The 18264-nt window shown below is 32.4% G+C and overlaps 1 pseudogene; it reads left to right on the forward strand.

Annotated features, from left to right (window-relative positions):
- Positions 1-4428: 4428 nt before the first annotated feature.
- LOC120204517 lies at positions 4429-4495 on the forward strand (annotated as a pseudogene).
- Positions 4496-18264: the final 13769 nt, after the last annotated feature.

Below are 18264 nucleotides of genomic sequence, written 5' to 3' on the forward strand. Positions count from 1 at the left end.
TTTATTCGATTCTTATTATTTATCTTTGATTATTTTTTCAAATAAATAGTTGTACTGACGTTTTTTTTCTTCAAAGATTTCAGATTTTTAAATATCTCAGGCTCTATACCCGAGCTCCAAACTTTTTCTTAAGTGGACTGAAAGCGATGCCTTCGTGAGAATTTATTCTCCGTATAGGCCTAGCAAGTAACCTTCGGGATTCATATACCTTATGCCTTCGTGTGCATTTATTCTCCGTATGGAAATAAGGGAATGCATCCTCTCGAGTTTAACTTGGTCCACGTAAGCTTGTAATGGGCTTAGGACTAAGGGTATAGCTAGCCCAAGGGGACACCAACAAGGAGAACTCGGGTTTTTTTTTAGAACCTAAAAAGGGAGACCACAAGGAATTAGAGCATACCCTAAAACTCCATTTCAAAACATAAGATGTTTCACTTCCTTATCATTATTTTACTTTTATTATTATATTATTTCTATCTTACTGACTGATTTTTCCTTAATGTTTGTTTTTTATCATTTGCATAATAAAAAAGAGGTAATTGATCCATAAAAAGTGTTTGTTACACACAAATAATCTGCATTAATGGACAAAGGGGTTGTAATACAAGAGTTGAAAAACGCCGAGGTATGACTATAGTCCGAAAAGACTCAGAAAAAAGGGAGACAATATGCAAGAAAACTATGTGTCAAATCTAGTTGGTTATACTTCTATCAACCTAAAGCAGAATGATGTTCAAGAACTACAGAGCATTTGGGATAGTTGGAAAAATGACCAGAAAAGGAAGTTCTGCCAGCGGTATGGTGATATTGCACTTCTACTCTATGTCAAAACAGATGAGCCCTAATCAGAGCCCTAATATAATTTTGGAATTCGGGGTACAGTTGCTTCATATTTAACCAAGAAGACATGATACCCACAACTGAAGAATACAATGCTTTGTTGTATTGCGAAGGAATTTCTTGGACCCATATCAAGTCACTAATGAAGAATCACCCCGATGAATGGAAGGCTATAGACCTTTTTGCATTGGGCATTTATGGTTTGGTTATTTTCCCAAAGACATTGGGGTACATTGAGGCAGCTGTGGTGGAACTATTCGAACAACTACTAAAGTGATTAAATCCAGCACCAACAATTTTAGTTGAAACTTTTCGTTCCCTCAACCATTGCAGAAAGACTTGTGGAGGAAGATTTATAGGGTGTGCACAACTTATTCAAGTTTGGATCCATAGCCACTTCTAGAAGACTAATGGGATTTCTTACCGTCGATTCAGGACCATTTATTCTCCTTTAGGGGAATTCATCACCTTAAAATGGCAAGAAGGTGTCTTAAAAGAAAAATGGATAAAGGTATTCATTCACCTTCAGGATAGGGATATTGTCTGGAGAGTCCCATGTTTAACTCATAGTGACATTCTTTTCTGATATGGAGACTCAGAAACTATGACATTACTCGAATTATTGGGAGGATTCGGATACTCTCTAATTTTTTAGTATGGGACACGTCAGTTTGTCCCAACAACACATGGAATATTTGGATCGAAATTTGTATATCATAGGGACAACTACAAGAAAAAGTCAAAGAATTAACTGAGTCCTGTAAGAAAATGTTCTGTATAGATGTTGTGGCCACTAAGGACATGCTCACTCCAGACTATTTGGAATGGTGAAGTTTAAGGAAAAATGACACCATCCCAGTGCCAGACCATGAATACTTTCTAACTATGGAAAAACATTTTAATCATGTTCCCTCTGAGCTAGAGATAGAAAGGAAATAATTTGAAGCCAAAAAGCAAGAGCTGAAACAAAGTCTAAGGGAACTCGAGGTTGAAAGATTCCAATGGAAGTTGGATGCTGATACTCAGAGGTATCGGGCAGACAAGTTAGAGAGGGAACAAAAGAAAATTTGCTTTGAGCTTGAGGATTTGAGGAAAGGATATCAAAAACAAGTTTAGAGCAATTCTAATCTAAAAAGACATTCTGAGTACTGGAAAAGTGAAACTAGCAGTCTCAAACGGAAGTTTGAAGGGAAGGATGAAAAGAGACCTTGAAAGAACAACTAAAGACTTCTTAGAGATGTTTGTTAGACAGCTAGAACCAGAATAGGCGTTTGAGGATTCAAGTAACTGATTTAGAGAAATCTCTTCAGAAGCAGCAGGAGTGGGATGGCAAAACCATAGCTAAGTTGGAGGCCATTGTGGATGGGTTCAAGAAACAAGTAAGTGAGCTTCAGATAGTCCCCTTTGATGGAGGATTTCAGTGGCATTTTCCTTGGGAACATGCCCAACAAAAGGTAAAAGTTAGAGATGCAATTATCCGAGATTTCTTGGAACAAGTACAAAAAGTAGCTCGTCACTTGTACGGTTTAGCAAGGGAAGTCGGAGTGGTCGGACAAGTTATTCAACCAGTGACAGATGAAGGAAGAAAACTTGTTAACCTATTAGAAGCTGTTCAGGGTTTAAAGGATTTAGTAAGAATGTACCTTTAAGATAGTTTTGTCTCTTAAAAAAGTAAAACACTTTTTTCTCAATAAAGATTATTTATAATAACAGACACGTTTCCGGATCAATGCCTCTAATTCTCATGCATCATGCATTATTTTCATACCTTGTATTTCATTTTTTTCCATGATTTTACATTCACATTAACTAACAGAAAAGCTAACAACAGAAGAGGAAGGAAATTCAGAAAAACTGAGAAAGAAGATTGTCCAGATTAAATGATAGTGAATTTCAATGGAAACCCATGATTTTTCCACCTCTTTATGAAGCATTTAAATCTTGTGGTTAAGAGTTTTGGACGACTTCAGTAGATTTAGAGGCTGCTTTGAATGATAGGAGTATTAACGATATAATTACAGAGAATGCCGAAAATATGGAGGGTCAGGAATCCGTCCTTTGCATTTGGATCGGTGCTTAGCAACTAGACGGTTGAATAATTATCTGTGGTTTTCAAATTTCTTTCAGAGTCCCAAGATAATGATAATGCAGGTACTGATGATACTGACTCGAAAGTGGATTTTGAACAGTTCTTTTATCTTGGGGAAGTTGATGAATGTGACAATGAAGACGAATGGAATTTACCTTCGGAATTATTAAGCATTATAAAAAGAGAAGACAAGCAAATATTGTCACACAAAGAGAAAATCGAAATCCTGAATCTAGGTATAGAAGAAGAGAGAAAGGAATTCAAAATTGGCACAACTCTCAATTAAAGCAAGACAAAAGTAAATATTCTTACTTCGAGAGTACAAAGATGTGTTTTCATGGTCATATCAAGACATGTCGGGACTAGATACGGATTTGGTATTCCAAAAAATGCCCATCAAACCAAAATACAAACCTGTGCGAAAAAAGCTAAGGAGAATGAGACCTAAAATACTCCTTAAGATCAAGGTAGAGGTCAAGAAATAATTCAATGTCGGCTTCCTTCAAGTGGCCAAGTATCCGGAATGGGTGGCTAACATAGTGTCGGTTCAGAAGAAAGACGAAAAAGTATGTATGTGTGTTGATTATTGAGACCTTAACAATTCGAGTCACAAAGATAACTTTCCTCTACCGCACATAGACACTTTGGAGGATAATATGCTAGGAACGCTTTCTTCTCATTCATGGACAGATTATCAGGATATAACCATATTAAGATGCATCTTGAGGATATGGAAAATACCACATTTTTCACAATGTGGGAACGTTTTGCTACAAGGTGATGCCCTTCAGACTAAAGAATGATGGGTCAACATATCAAAGAGCCATGATGACCTTGTTTCAAGACATGATACACAAAGAAATCAAGGTTTATGTCAATGAAATGATTGTCAAAGCATAAACGGAAGATGAACATGTCGAGAATCTGAGAAAGCTCCTTCAAAGATTAAGAAAGTTCCAGCTGAAACTGAACCCAACAAATGTACCTTTGGGGTAACATCCGGAAAGTCGTTAGGCTTCTTGGTTAGCAGGAGATGTATCGAAGTCGATCCAGATAAAGTCAAAGCCATCCAGAATTTACCTCCCCCACAAATATAGAAAGAGGTTCAAGGTTTTCTAGGCAGGTTAAATTATATAGCGTGGTTCATATCTCAATTGACCGACAAGTGCAAACCAATTTTCCACCTTCTTTGAAAAAATAACTCTGGAACATGGGATAAACCTCTATTATTATATTTATCCATATTCAAGAAATCAATGGGTTGTGTTATGTGTCAACATGATGAATCCAGGAGAAAATAAAGGGCTATTTACTACCTGAGCAAGAAGTTCACTGATTGCGAAATCAGATATCCTCCCATTGAAAAGCCCGATAGCAGATGTTGTTATCCGAATTTGACATCGAATACGTCAGCCAAAACGATATAAAGGGAAATTTTATATCGGATTTCTTGGAAAACAGAACTGCTAAAAATTACGACCCAATAGACTTTGACTTCCCAGACGAAGATTAGCATGGCCATTGCGCAAAGAAGAAACAAACAAACGAGAAATGGTCCAAATTTTTTCGCCACTAGATTGGGGAGTATTCCTTTTCCCTCTGATTGTTTTTAAATTCGACATACATTTTGGGACAAAACAGATTAAGTGAGGGGGAGAAGATAAGCATGTCGTCAAATTTTCCTTGACTTGTTTGATTGTTTGAAATTAAGTTATTATGATATTGATGTGTTGGGATCTTTGGTTGCTAGTCTAGAACTTCACTTTATACTCTTGCTTTATTTTGGATTGTGATCATGCTTTGATCGAATTTAATTTGCATGATTGGTGATTGGTATAACTAGTGAATTTTTTGTTGAGTATTGATATTTCATGCTTTTGTCGATAGAGATGAACATGACTCAATGCATATAAACTTTTCTTGTGAGATTTGAGCCTCACGAGCATACATTTTCTTTCTTGCTCATTGTTTGAATTGAGTGTGCCGGACTAATTAAGATATTCTAGAATTTGTAATCACAATGTATATAAAGATAACATGTTGAACATAATGTTTTAATGTGATAGGGGCACCTAGGATAAATCCACTTTTCCCAAAAAGCCTACTCGTTTACATATCCACTAGTGAACCACATTTGAGCCTATTTCATTTTCTTTGTTTTATACCTCATAATTAAACTGAATCCTTTCTTTTTATTTTCCTCTCTTTTCACACCCTTACCGAGACTTGAGATCTTGTATCAGTATTGTTCCACGAAATAAAAAAGCGCAGTTTTAGAAAAAATCGAAAAAAAGGAACAAACTGTTCACTGTTTCGAACAGAAAAAAGAAAGGAAAAATTGATCATTTCAATTATCTCTCATCTATTCTTTTTACTTATTTCATTGTGCTTCATGTCAATTCGTGGATTGTTATTAATTATTTTGATCTCTTGTTTTGGTATTTTAAACCATTCTTTTTGTCATTTTCCTAACCCTAACCTTAGCCCCGTTATACATTATTTAAAGACCCCTTGATTATTGCATTATGTTCATTTTTCATAGTGGAGACTTGCTTAGATTCCAAGCCTATGGTAATGTTTTGGTTAGTTTCAGTTTGAGCGATTTCATTCACCCCAAACACTTTGAGCGGATATAGTGAATCATTATGAGGTATTGAGTCATGTTTCATTGAAATTGGTAATTAATTGGGGATGTATTGCTTACTTTAAATTTTCTTAGTTATGTCTTTACTTGATTGTAACTTGAATTTGGCAAATGTCATAAACTTAGTTTGATTGGAAGTTTAAGGAATAAATTGAAATTGAAGATGACAACTTATGATTTTGATATGTTAATTGAGGAATGCTTGAGGACAAGCATTGAATAAGTGAGGGGAATTTGATAAGTCCTTAATTTAGTTAATATTTTGCTTTTAAATTACTCCTTAATCATTAGTTTTTTTGGCTTATTTGTTCATTTTAATTCATTTTCTGTGTAAGACGTTAGATTCTAGAAATTGAATTAAAAGGAAGGCATTCTGCAATTTTTTTATTATTTGGTCACGGCTGGAGACATGGGAACGACTTTGGGCATGACACGGTTTGACGTGGTAATTTCTAGAAGATATTCAGAAGTTGATCAAGGCTTATGCACCATACCTAAGATAACTGAAAGGCATTGCCCAAACCAATACTAGAAATAAAATTTTATACACCGGATTTAAACATAGTGAAGAATCCAAGATTAAGATCAGAAATTCAAGGCCAAAAGAGTGCATTAGAATCTCAGGATCAATGTTAGTCCATCCAACCAAGAATACAAGTTCATTGGATTGAGCGAACATTTATGCAAAGATCATATGTTTTCAATGAAGACCAAAGGTGTAAAGAATGAAACTGGTAAAGCAGAGACAACCAGAGGTTGAAGCTTTAGAGTCAAGTTCCAACTTTATGAGGAAAGATATTCGATTCAAAAGAACCTTAAAAAAAGATCGATGATGGTTTCTAAACTCAGCGGCAAGGTGCTACGCCTCAACCAACTTGACTTATAAAAAGATCGATGGATCTTAGAATCAACCTCAAATTAGGTTCGAGAGCCAGTTCAGACAGGTTCGAGAGTTGATTCAAAACAAATTCAGTTTAGCTTAACTCAACAGTGAGTGGATAGCTTCCAGTAAAAGTTTTCAATCCATACTTCAACTCCACGACCGATGATATCCGGCTGAAAGACTACCTCACTTGGCTTTCTTGTAAAAAAGAAGAAGTCACTCAAAGAACATCTCACATAACTTTCCCGTGAAGGGGAGTCATCAAAATATAATCTCACCTGGTTCAGATCGTGAATATGAACCACCTTAAGAATATACCGTATAACTTTCCCATGAAGGGGAGTTATCCAAAGATAATCTCACATGGTTCAGACCCGCGAATGGGAACCACCTGAAGAATGTACCACATGATTTTCCCGTGAAGGGGAGTCATCCAAAGATCATCTCACCTGGTTCAGACCCGCGAAGGGGAGCCACCTGAGGAATATACCACATTACTTTCCTGTGAAGGGGAGTCATCAAAAGATAATCTTACCTGGTTTAGACCCGCGAAGGGGAACCACATGAAGAATATACCACATGACTTTCCCATGAAGGGGAGTCATCCAAATATCATCTCAACTGGTCCATACCCGTGAAGGGGAACTACCTGAAGAATATACCAATTGGCTTTCCCGTGAAAGGAAGTCATCTAAAGAATTATGACCGGCTTAGACCCATTAAAGGGAGCCATCCTTCACTTAGAGGATTCGTTCACAGCATAGCTCAAGACGTTATGGGCTATCTGTTAACGAAAACTTTGTATTTCGATTCAATTCAGCTCAAAGACGTATCAGACGCATGGTAGCAGCGAGGAACTACTTTTCTGTTGAAGTTTAAACTAGTGTCTTTAAGTCAAGAAGAAGACTTAGGTTGGCTGCGATTTAGCAATAAGGAACTATCTTCCAGCCGAATTTATATCATAGCTCAAGGCGAGAACAACTATTTGTCAAAAAAACCCTTCGAGTTCGATTTCACTTAGCTCGAGGGAATATCAACCATTTGGTAGCATCAAGGAACTACTTTTCATATTGAATTTTCAAATCGAGGTCTTTAAACTGAGAAGAAGACCAAGGTTGGCTAGGATTTGGAAACAAGAAGCCAACTTTCGATTCAAATTCTGATTTTATGAAGAAGGATATTATTTCAAAACTGACCCAACTTCGCGATAAAGAAGTCATCCGCAACTACCAAACGAAAATTTTTATCCTTTTATCTTTGTCATATTCTTCGTTACACGAAAAAGGAAAAAGAGGCAGATGTAGACACTCATTTTTTTCCTGGGCTTATTTAGTATATATATATGAATATTATATTTTATCTTTGTATTCTAGTTTAAATAGATGTTAGTATTTCAATTAGGATTTAGGATATTATTTTAAATATTATTTTATTTTATCTTTGTTTTAGTTTAAATAGTTTTAAGTGTTTTAATTAGGATAAAAGATATTATTTTAAGAATTACCTTTAGCTTGTTTTTAGGAATTTGAAGGCTATAAATACCATCTCAGGGTAAGCTTAGAAGGACACTCATCTGAGATCTCTCATATTTGAGAATAAAATTTTCTTTTTTCACTCTAGCTTTCTCTTTATTTTTCGCACACTTTTTTATTTTATTTTAAATTTCGTTTTCAACAATTATACTAAGTATGACTTTGGTCATGATTAGCTAATTTTCTTTTAAGCTGAAGGCTAAAAAGAAAGCTCAATTCCAAACGTGAGAATTGTAAGGCACCTAAATCGCTTCGAAATTTTCTTTCTGTTTTCTGAGCTTACTTTTCAAATCAAAATGAGTTCGACATTGGTCTGGATGTTGTTATGGTTAACGTTTGGAGGATTTTCTTATTGAAACATATTCGACCTTCTAAGAACACACTTAGCAAAATTGTTTGCAAAGAGGAAATTGAGATCGGTACCAATTAGTGTTGAAACAACATAATCCGAGTCGGCAACGAAGAATTGTCCTTGTAAGCTAACCTGAATTTTGAAGTAAACATCTATTTCGATGATCCGAGGAATTTAAGGCAAAACTGAATTCTGAGGCTGCTTTCACTATAAGTTTTCTTTATCTCAATCTCTTTAGATCATTTATTTAATTATTTTCTTTTATTTAATTCTTATTTTTTTATTTTAAAAACAACTTTTAAAAAACATTTTTATCTTTATTACTATTATTTATTATATTTCTCTTTTATTTATTATTATTTTTTGTTTTATTTTTATTTTCTTTTTTAACATTTTTTCATATTTTATTATTTTTCTTTTATTAAATTTAATAATTTCTTCATTTATTTTATTTTTTCTTTTAATATTTTTTAAAATTTAATATTTCATTCTTTCATTTATTTTTTAAACTTAATTTTTATTTGATATTTCTTTCATTTTAGAATCTAAAGTTTTCAACTTTTTAGAGGTAATTTCAATCGATCAAAGGTAAGTAATTCGAATCGAGTCTTTAAATTTTAATTTTCGCAATTAAGACAACTGATAAATTAAAATGGTACCGAAAGGGCAGTTCAAGGGTGTTAATCCTTCCTTGACTATAACCGACTCCCGAATCTGACATTTCTGGTAAAACGCAGATCAGGTAAGATGGTGTCCGATCAATATAAATATTTTTTAAATGATCGGTGAGGACTCTAACGTGTTTTATTTAATTCGCCAATTCCCGGCCCACCCGAAAGATGGTTGTGACAAGTCCTTTTTAACTGGTGATAAAAGTAACCCCAAAACAAAATCCATTATAACTCATTCCCACTTCCAATCAGGAATGGATATCGGTTGTAACAATCCATATGGCGCTTAATGTTTAGATTTCACTTGCTGACATGTCAAGCATCTCGCAACAAACTTTGATACAACGCTTTGCACACCAGGCCACTACTGACGACTCTTTAAATCCTGATACATTTTATTTTAACCTAGATGCATCGTCAAAGGACTATAGTGTGCCTCGGAAAGAATATCTTTATTCAGAACTCATTATCGAGAATGCAAAGTCTTCTATGATAATATAAACATCCATCAGCACTCATTTCAAAGCCTTTGATCTCTTCTTTTTCTACTTGCGCCATTCTCGCCAAGCATTTATCATCTTGACCTTGCAGCTCTTTTACCCGATCCAAAAGCATCGACTTTAACTTAAGTTCAACAATCAAGGCACTATCTTTATTTAAAGATATACTGTGACACCCATCTCCCATATACCTTTTTGTACACGAGATATAGATGTCACATCACTTTTAAAACAATTTTTTTATTTGGAAACCCTTGAAAATTTTGTCTTGAAATTTAAACTAAAAACATTTTTATACAACAAGAAAACAATCATTGAAACCTATTTTCCAAAGTTATCACTTTAAATACATTCTAGAGCATTTTTTTAATTTCATTACATGTTAGTAATTTTTTCCAAATAACATGATTGTCCTACTATTACTGATGATAGTCAACCTTAGATTGATGATAGCTGCTCCTACTTCAGTACCCGACTAGTCTTTGTTGTTACCTACACGTGAAATCAATACACATTAAGTATATAATTAGTGAAGCATAATATTGTAAAGAATATGCAATTTATACATAAGTATCTCGTGACTATTTAATGACAAACTAAATCACATACTCAATAATGATCAGATAAAATCCTTCTCAGTTAAACCAGATTTTTTCTTTCATACAAGCATCAAAATCATTCTTAGTAGTCCTAGTATGCCTATCATTCTGTATATTTTCCCAATTATTCTTTATATTCCCTATGTACGTTAAATGAGAAGTACTATACATGTATTGCACCAAAGTGCCAGATGGTCCTTTATCTTTTATAATTATCATGAGTGACACTTAATATACCATTAATATATCTCTACGTATTTTCATTTGTGACATCCTTTCATTCCAATATGCATTGTTATGCATTTTCATTTATGGCATCATTTCATGTGAATTATGCAATGTTCTTCATCTAACTTGTATTAGTGGCTCCTTTATGCCAAATTCCACCATAAGGCATTAGTCTTTTATCCCTAAAGGCATTTAACCTTTCTCCTAACTTGCATTATTGGCATCTTTCTTCCAAATGCACAGTTAGGCATTAGTCTTTTATTTTAAAATAGTTTCTACTTTCATAATATCAATTAACTCATTCAATTCATTATAAACTCTATAGTTTGCACACGTAGTGCCAATACGATAATTCACAAACCTATTATAATTTACGTGGGTTGCACCCCCACTACCAATACGAAAATTCATAAACTTATTATGAATTTCTTAGCTTTTGCACACAAAGTTCCCATACGAAATTTCATAAACTTATTATGAATTTTTTAGCTTTGAACAGGAAGTGCCCATACGGAAATTCATAAACTCATTATAAATTTCTTAGCTTTTACACACCAAGTGCCCATACGAAAATTCATAAACTTATTATGAATTTCTTAGCTTTTGCACACAATGCGCCCATACAGAAATTCATAAACTTATTATGAATTTCTTAGCTTTTGCACACAAATTGCCCATATGGAAATTCATAAACTTATTATGAATTTCTTAGCTTTTGCACACAAAGTTCCCATACGGAAATTCATAAACTCATTATGAATTTCTTAGTTTTGCACATAAAGTGCCCATACAGAAATTCATAAACTTATTATGAATTTCTTAGTTTTGCACGCATAGTGCCATTTGGTAATCACCATACATAAATTAAGCAACATGCATCTGTAACTATCATAACATATAAGTACATAATAAATGCACTCACCCGACTTGCCTCGCTATTATATCCAAAATGCAAATATGACTACTCATCTATTTTATCTTTGCCTTTCATTTTGATGGACTCGAGAGTTTGATTACGATCTACATAAATATCCATTAAAGACATATACCATACTAAATTTTAGTATATTCCCTAACATTTATACTTTAATAATATTCACAAGTACTATTATTTAAATTTCTATAACAATTTCAGCTTATCTTATAATTTCTGTCTCAATAGTATCGGTTCCCCTATCATGGAATCAATACTTTTATAATGTTTTATCGATACTCCCCTACAGTATTGATACCATTTCTGCATTCTGAAATCAATGGTATTGATACCTTCTCCATAATATGGATACCCTCTCTCAGTATCAATACCAATTGCATCAGTATCAATATTGTTTAGCTGATTCTTCTAATTTTAAGCCTATAGTATCGGTAGTGTTCTATCAGTACCGATACCCTTACCCAAAATTTTCATTTTTAGCCCGATTCTTACGCAAATTTAGTCAATTTTCCATATGTTTACTCCCAACTGTACTATTAAATTCTTCTTTATTTATCCATACTAACTTTCCTTCATTTAGCTTATTAAAACATCTAAAATCTTCCAAGAACATTTCCATGTAAGAATCATACCACTTTTTCTAACATGTTCTTAATCCCATCCAATGTTTATAATCTCTTATTTACTTTTTTGACAAGTCAAATATTCTAGTAAACATCAATAAAAACTTATATTCTAACATATCATTCAAAAACTCATTTTCTTAAATCTCAATTATTTCATCCATCTCTTAGTTTAATCTTATTTCATCATTCCTTAAACCTCAATGATGCTCAATATTTCAAAAACAAACAAAAAACGAAAGGAAAAACTTGTCATATGGAACTTTACCTTTTGCTATGGAGGAGAGCTCTTCCACGGGAAAGAATAAGAGAAAATAACTTAGGTTTACCCTTTTTCCATGCTTTAATACCTTATTAAAATTAATATAAAATTCATTTCCCTTTAAAGGACCAAAATGGCCTATTTATTCATCTATTGTTACAACTTAGTATCAAACACTATTTCAAATCATTTTCTCATATTTTATCATTTATTCAAATAAATCCTTAAATTTTAAATATTTTAAATAAGGTCACTGACCTGATATTTGGGGTATTACAATTATCCCCCTATGAAAATTCATCCTTGAATTTAAAGACTTTATACTTTTACCTTAACACTTCAACTAGAGAAATCGTTTTTGTTACGCAGTTTCTTGATTTCTCGAGTCCAAATCCATATTGGTTCTTTATCATAAATCAAATCTGATTGAATCTCTATTTTCCTTAATGTAAGAACATATGATGGATCTAATTGGTAAATAAACAATGACACATGAAAAACATTATAGGTCTTGTCCATTTCGGTAGAAAAAAGCTAATTCATAAAATCTCATAAGGTTCAATAATTCTCGGACTTAATCGAAGCCGCAATACTTCCTTTCAAAGAGATACTTTTAGAAAAAACTTTATCACCTTCTTCCTATTTAATCACTTTTCTCTTTAGATTAGCATAAGACTTTTGTCAATCGGAAGTGATCTTAAAAAAGTTATCTTGGTTAACTTTCATTTTATAATCCATTTGTTACATTCATGAATCGAGATTGATTGAAACAATTTAGAAGATACTTAATGTTCAACTTTTTCTATATAGTACGTCAGACTTTTTGCTAAAATTTTTGTGATGGCTCTTTTCAAACCAGGCCACACAACCGACTCTTTGAATCTTGGTACCTCTTGTTTCCACCTACATGCATAGTCAACAGACTTAATGCCTCAACAATAATATCTTTCTAAATTCTTATTCGTCGAGAATACAAAGTCTCCCACGAAAATACGAACATCCGTCAAACTTGTCCTCAAAAGTACTTGATCTTTTAATTTTCTACTTATAAAATTCTTATTAATTTTTTTCCATCTTTCCTTTGTTATTATATTATTAGCTCTAATAAAACATCGGTGTCATCTTTAATTAATTCCACAATGCCATTTTCATTCAATGCTAATTGCACATCCATAGCTCGCAAAACTGAAAAAGGTTCTGAGCAAGTATTGGCCTTTCCTGGAAGATAATTAATGATCATTTCATACACCTTTAAAGGTTTTTCCATCTTTTCTGTCTCAGGTTCACTCTCTTCAATTCCACTAGTATTTTAGGCTTTTGTAATTAGCGCCACTATAGCACCGCTCACTATACCGATAATAAAGTCAAATATTTTAAGGCAACTTGACTACTGCCGACTCTCTCAAGCATGCGTAGATAATTCCTCTTATGAGTCCTTAACTTTATCGAGGCATATTTCACATCCTTACCTTTGTGCATAAACACACATCCTAAACTGTTGATAGATGCATCCATAAAACCACATAATCCTTACCCAACTCAAGATGTATAAACACTGATGTCCCTATTACCATCCTCTTTAGCATTTCAAAACTCTCTTGACCCTTTTTGTTTATACAAAAGACATATATTTCTTTAAAAAACTTGGTTAGCAGCAAGGCTAACGTCAAAAAGTTTTTCACTAATCTTCGATAGTAACCAGGGAGCCCTCAAAGAAACCTAAACTTCTGGATCATTCTTCGGGAGTTTTCAATTACTACGTCCTGAGTTTTCTTAGGATCTTTTCTTATATTGTATGCTAAAACAACCTGGCCAAAGAAAGTCATCCCTGCTAACCAAAATTTCATATTGGTATAGTTTAACATACAAGTTCTTCTCTCGAAGAGTCTTATTTAACTGTAAAAAATCTATGCATAACCACATAAATTTATCTTTCTTTCTTTTTGCTAAAAACACAATTACTTCCCAAGATGAAATACTCGAGATTATAAAACTTTGATCAATCATTTGATACTAAATCATAGAAACATGTTCAATACCTTAATAACCATCAACCTTGAATTACATCTCTCAATCAGAAGGTAAGTCAATAAATTTATCTGAAAAGACATCTATATATTCCCAATTTTGTGAAATTATCTAATAATTCTACTTTAATTAATTGAGTATCTATCACTTTAACCACAAAAACTATATATATATATATATATATATCTTTATGACATCATTTTCTTCACCTATATTATTGATATCACCTTGAGTGATGATTTTACTTTCTCTTCAAAACTATAATTTCCATACCCTCTGCATCTCTCTGAACTAATCATCTCTGGAGAAAAACAACTTATACTCAATATGATTTTAACTCATAAAATGACAATTCCATCATATCCACCAGAAACATGGCCCCATGAATCTTTATTAAATGTTTACTAACATTCCAACTCACACTTGTACTATGACCCGCTAGGGTTTACCGTTATCATCTCACTTGAGATTATGTTAAATAAAATTATTTTATTTTAAAAATCTTTCATTTCCTTCTTGAGGTAATCCTTGTAACTTTTCTGGATCCATATAAAATATTCTCGTGCAGTTGAAACATTTTCTATCGCAACTATTAAAGTCAATTATCCACCTCATTTAATAAGAAGACTTGACAACTTTGTAGCAATAACTTCATAGCAGTTAATGCTAAAAATTACACTAGTGAAGAAATTTACTCTTTTTCCTATCATTACAAACTTGACAATTTTTCAAGTTCTCGAGAATTAATATTGATTTTAAATAATAATTTATTGAAGTAAGAAATGGGTAGAAAATCATTTTCACAAATTACTTTCTACAAATAACTCTATTAGGTCCATAAAACTTAATATTTACCCTTAACAAACTTATAATCAGTTAATCCACTAATAACTCCTCTTTCTATAAACTTTTAGCAGTTAATGTATTTATCGCTTACTCATTTCCTCAATTATTTAAGCTTACATGAAGAAACCTCGGAATCATCTCTAGATTCAGAAATCTCCTCTAGATTCTCATCTGATTCAACTTCTTTTGGGTTGATTTTTATCTTGACATTCTTTTCAATATCATCTACTTTATTACATTTGTCTTAGTTTCTGACATCTATTAGGACATACATAATAATAACACTTAAGTTAATAAGGAGTGCTATCAATCACACTCATATCAATAACTTTGACAATCTTAATGGCATGTAATCCATTTTCTCAATTCAATTAAAGTTGATTTTGGCTGAGAATCGGCTAAACCCGTAGCTCTGATACCAATAAATGTAACACCCATCTCCCATATACCTTTCCATACATGAGATATAGATGTCACATCACTTTTAAAACAATTTTTAATTTGGAAACCCTTAAAAATTTTGTCTTGAAATTTAAAACTAAAAACATTTTTATACAACAAGAAAACAGTCGTTGAAACCTATTTTCCAAAGTTATGGATTTAAATACATTCCAGAGTAGTTTTTCTTAATTTTGATTACATGCCAGTATTTGTTTCAAAATAACATGATTGTCATACTGTTAGTGATGAGAGACAACCTTAGATTGATGATAGTTGCTCCTGCTCCCAGTACCCGGCTAGTCTTTGTTGTTACCTACGCGTGAAATCAACACACGTTAAGTATATACTTACTGGGGAATAATAATGTAAGAATTTGTAACTTATACATAAGTATCTCATGACTATTTAATGACAAACTAAATCGCATACTCCATAATGATAAGATAAAATCTTTCTCAGTTAAACCATATTTTTTTCTTTTATACAATCATCGAAATCATTCTTAGTAGTCCCATCATACCTATCCTTCTGTATATTTTTCCTAATTATTCTTTATTTTCCCTATGTACTTTAAATAAGAAAGCACTGTACATGTATTGCACCAAAGTGCCAGATGATCCTTTATCTTTTATAATTATCTTGAGTGACACTTTATATACCATTAATATACCTCTACGTATTTTCATTTGTGGCATCCTTTCATGTCAATTATGCATTCTTATACATTTTCATTTATGGCATCATTTCATGCCAATTATGCATTGTTCTTCATCTAACTTGTATTAGTGGTGCATTTATGCCAAATTGCACCATTAGGCATTAGTCTTTTATCCTAAAGGCATTTAACCTTTCTTCTAACTTGCATTATTGGTACCTTTCTGCCAAATGCACAGTTAGACATTAGTCTTCTATTTTAGAACAATTTTTACTCTAATAATTATTCATAATACCAATTAACTCATTTAATTCATTATAAACTCTATAGTTTCACGTAGTGCCAATAAGATAATTCAAAAACTTATTATAATTTACGTGGGTTGCACCCCCACTACCATTACAAAAATTCATAAACTTATTATGAATTTCTTAGTTTTGCACACAAATTGCACATATGGAAATTCATAAACTTATTATGAATTTCTTAGCTTTTGCACACAAAGTTCCCATACGGAAATTCATAAACTTATTATGAATTTCTTAGCTTTTGCACACAAAGTGACCATACGGAAATTCATAAACTTATTATGAATTTCTTAGCTTTGCACAAGAATTTCCATACAAAAATTCATAAACTTATTATGAATATCTTAGGTTTTGCACACAAAGTGCCCATACAAAAATTCATAAACTTGTTACGAATTTCTTAGCTTTTGTACACAAAGTCCCCATACGGAAATTCATAAACTTATTATGAATTTCTTAGCTTTTGCACACAAAGTGCCCATACGGAAATTCATAAACTTATTATGAATTTCTTAGCTTTTACACACAAAGTACCCATACGGAAATTCATAAACTCATTATGAATTCCTTAGTTTTGCACGTAAAGTGCCCATACGGAAATTCAAAAACTAATTATGAATTTCTTAATTTTGCATGTAAAGTGCCCAAACAGAAATTCATAATAAGTTTATGAATTTCTTAGTTTTGTACGCATAGTACCATTTGGAAATCACCATACATATATTAAGCAACATGCATCTATAACTATCATAACTTATAAGTACGTAATAAATGCAATCATCCGGCTTGCCTCGCTATTATATCCAAAATGCAAATCTGACTACTCAAATACTTTATCTTTTCCTTTTGTTTTGATGGACTCGAGAGTTTGAATACAATCTACATAAGTATCCATTAAAGATATATACATACTAAATGTTAGTATATTCCCTTACATTTATACTTTAATAATATTCACAAGTACTATTATTTAAATTTCTATAACAATTTCAGCTTATCTTATAATTTCTATATCAATAGTATTGGTACCCCTACCATGGATACTTTTATACTATTGTATCGATACTCCCAAACAGTATCGATACTGTTCAGCTAATTCTTCTAATTTTAAGCCTATAGTATCGGTAGTGTTCTATCAGTATCGATACCCTTACCCATATTTCTCATTTTTCAGCCCGATTCTTACCCAAATTTGGTCAATTTACCTTATCTTTACTCCCAACAATACTATAAAATTATTCTTTACCTATCTATACTAACTTTCCTTCATTTAGCTTATTAAAACATCTAAAATCTTCCAAGAACATTTCCATTTAAGAATCATATCACTTTTTCTAACATGTTCTTAATCCCAACTAATGCTTCTAATCTCTTATTTACTTCTTTGACAAGTCAAATATACTAGTAAACATCAATAAAAACTAATATTCTATCATATCATTAAAAAACCCATTTTCTTAAATCTCAATTAATTCATCCATCTCTTAGTTTTAATCTTATTTCGTCATTCCTTAAACCTCTATGATTCTCAATATTTCGAAAACAAACCAAAAACGAAAGGAAAAACTTGTCATATGGAACTTTACCTTTGGCTATGGAGGAAAGCTCTTCCACGTGAAAGAATGAGAGAAAATAACTTACGTTTTTCCCCTTTTTCCCCCTTTTCTATACTTTAATACCTTATTAAAATGAATATTAAATTCATTTCCCTTTAAAGGACCAAAATTCCCTATTTATTCATCTATTGTTACAACTTAGTCTCAAACACTATTTCAAATAATTTTCTCATCTTTTGTTTATTCAAATAAATTGTCAAATTTTAAATCTTT

This window comes from Hibiscus syriacus, unplaced genomic scaffold, assembly GCF_006381635.1.
Source record: "Hibiscus syriacus cultivar Baekdansim isolate YM2019G1 unplaced genomic scaffold, ASM638163v2 tig00010968_pilon, whole genome shotgun sequence".
NCBI lineage: Eukaryota > Viridiplantae > Streptophyta > Magnoliopsida > Malvales > Malvaceae > Hibiscus > Hibiscus syriacus.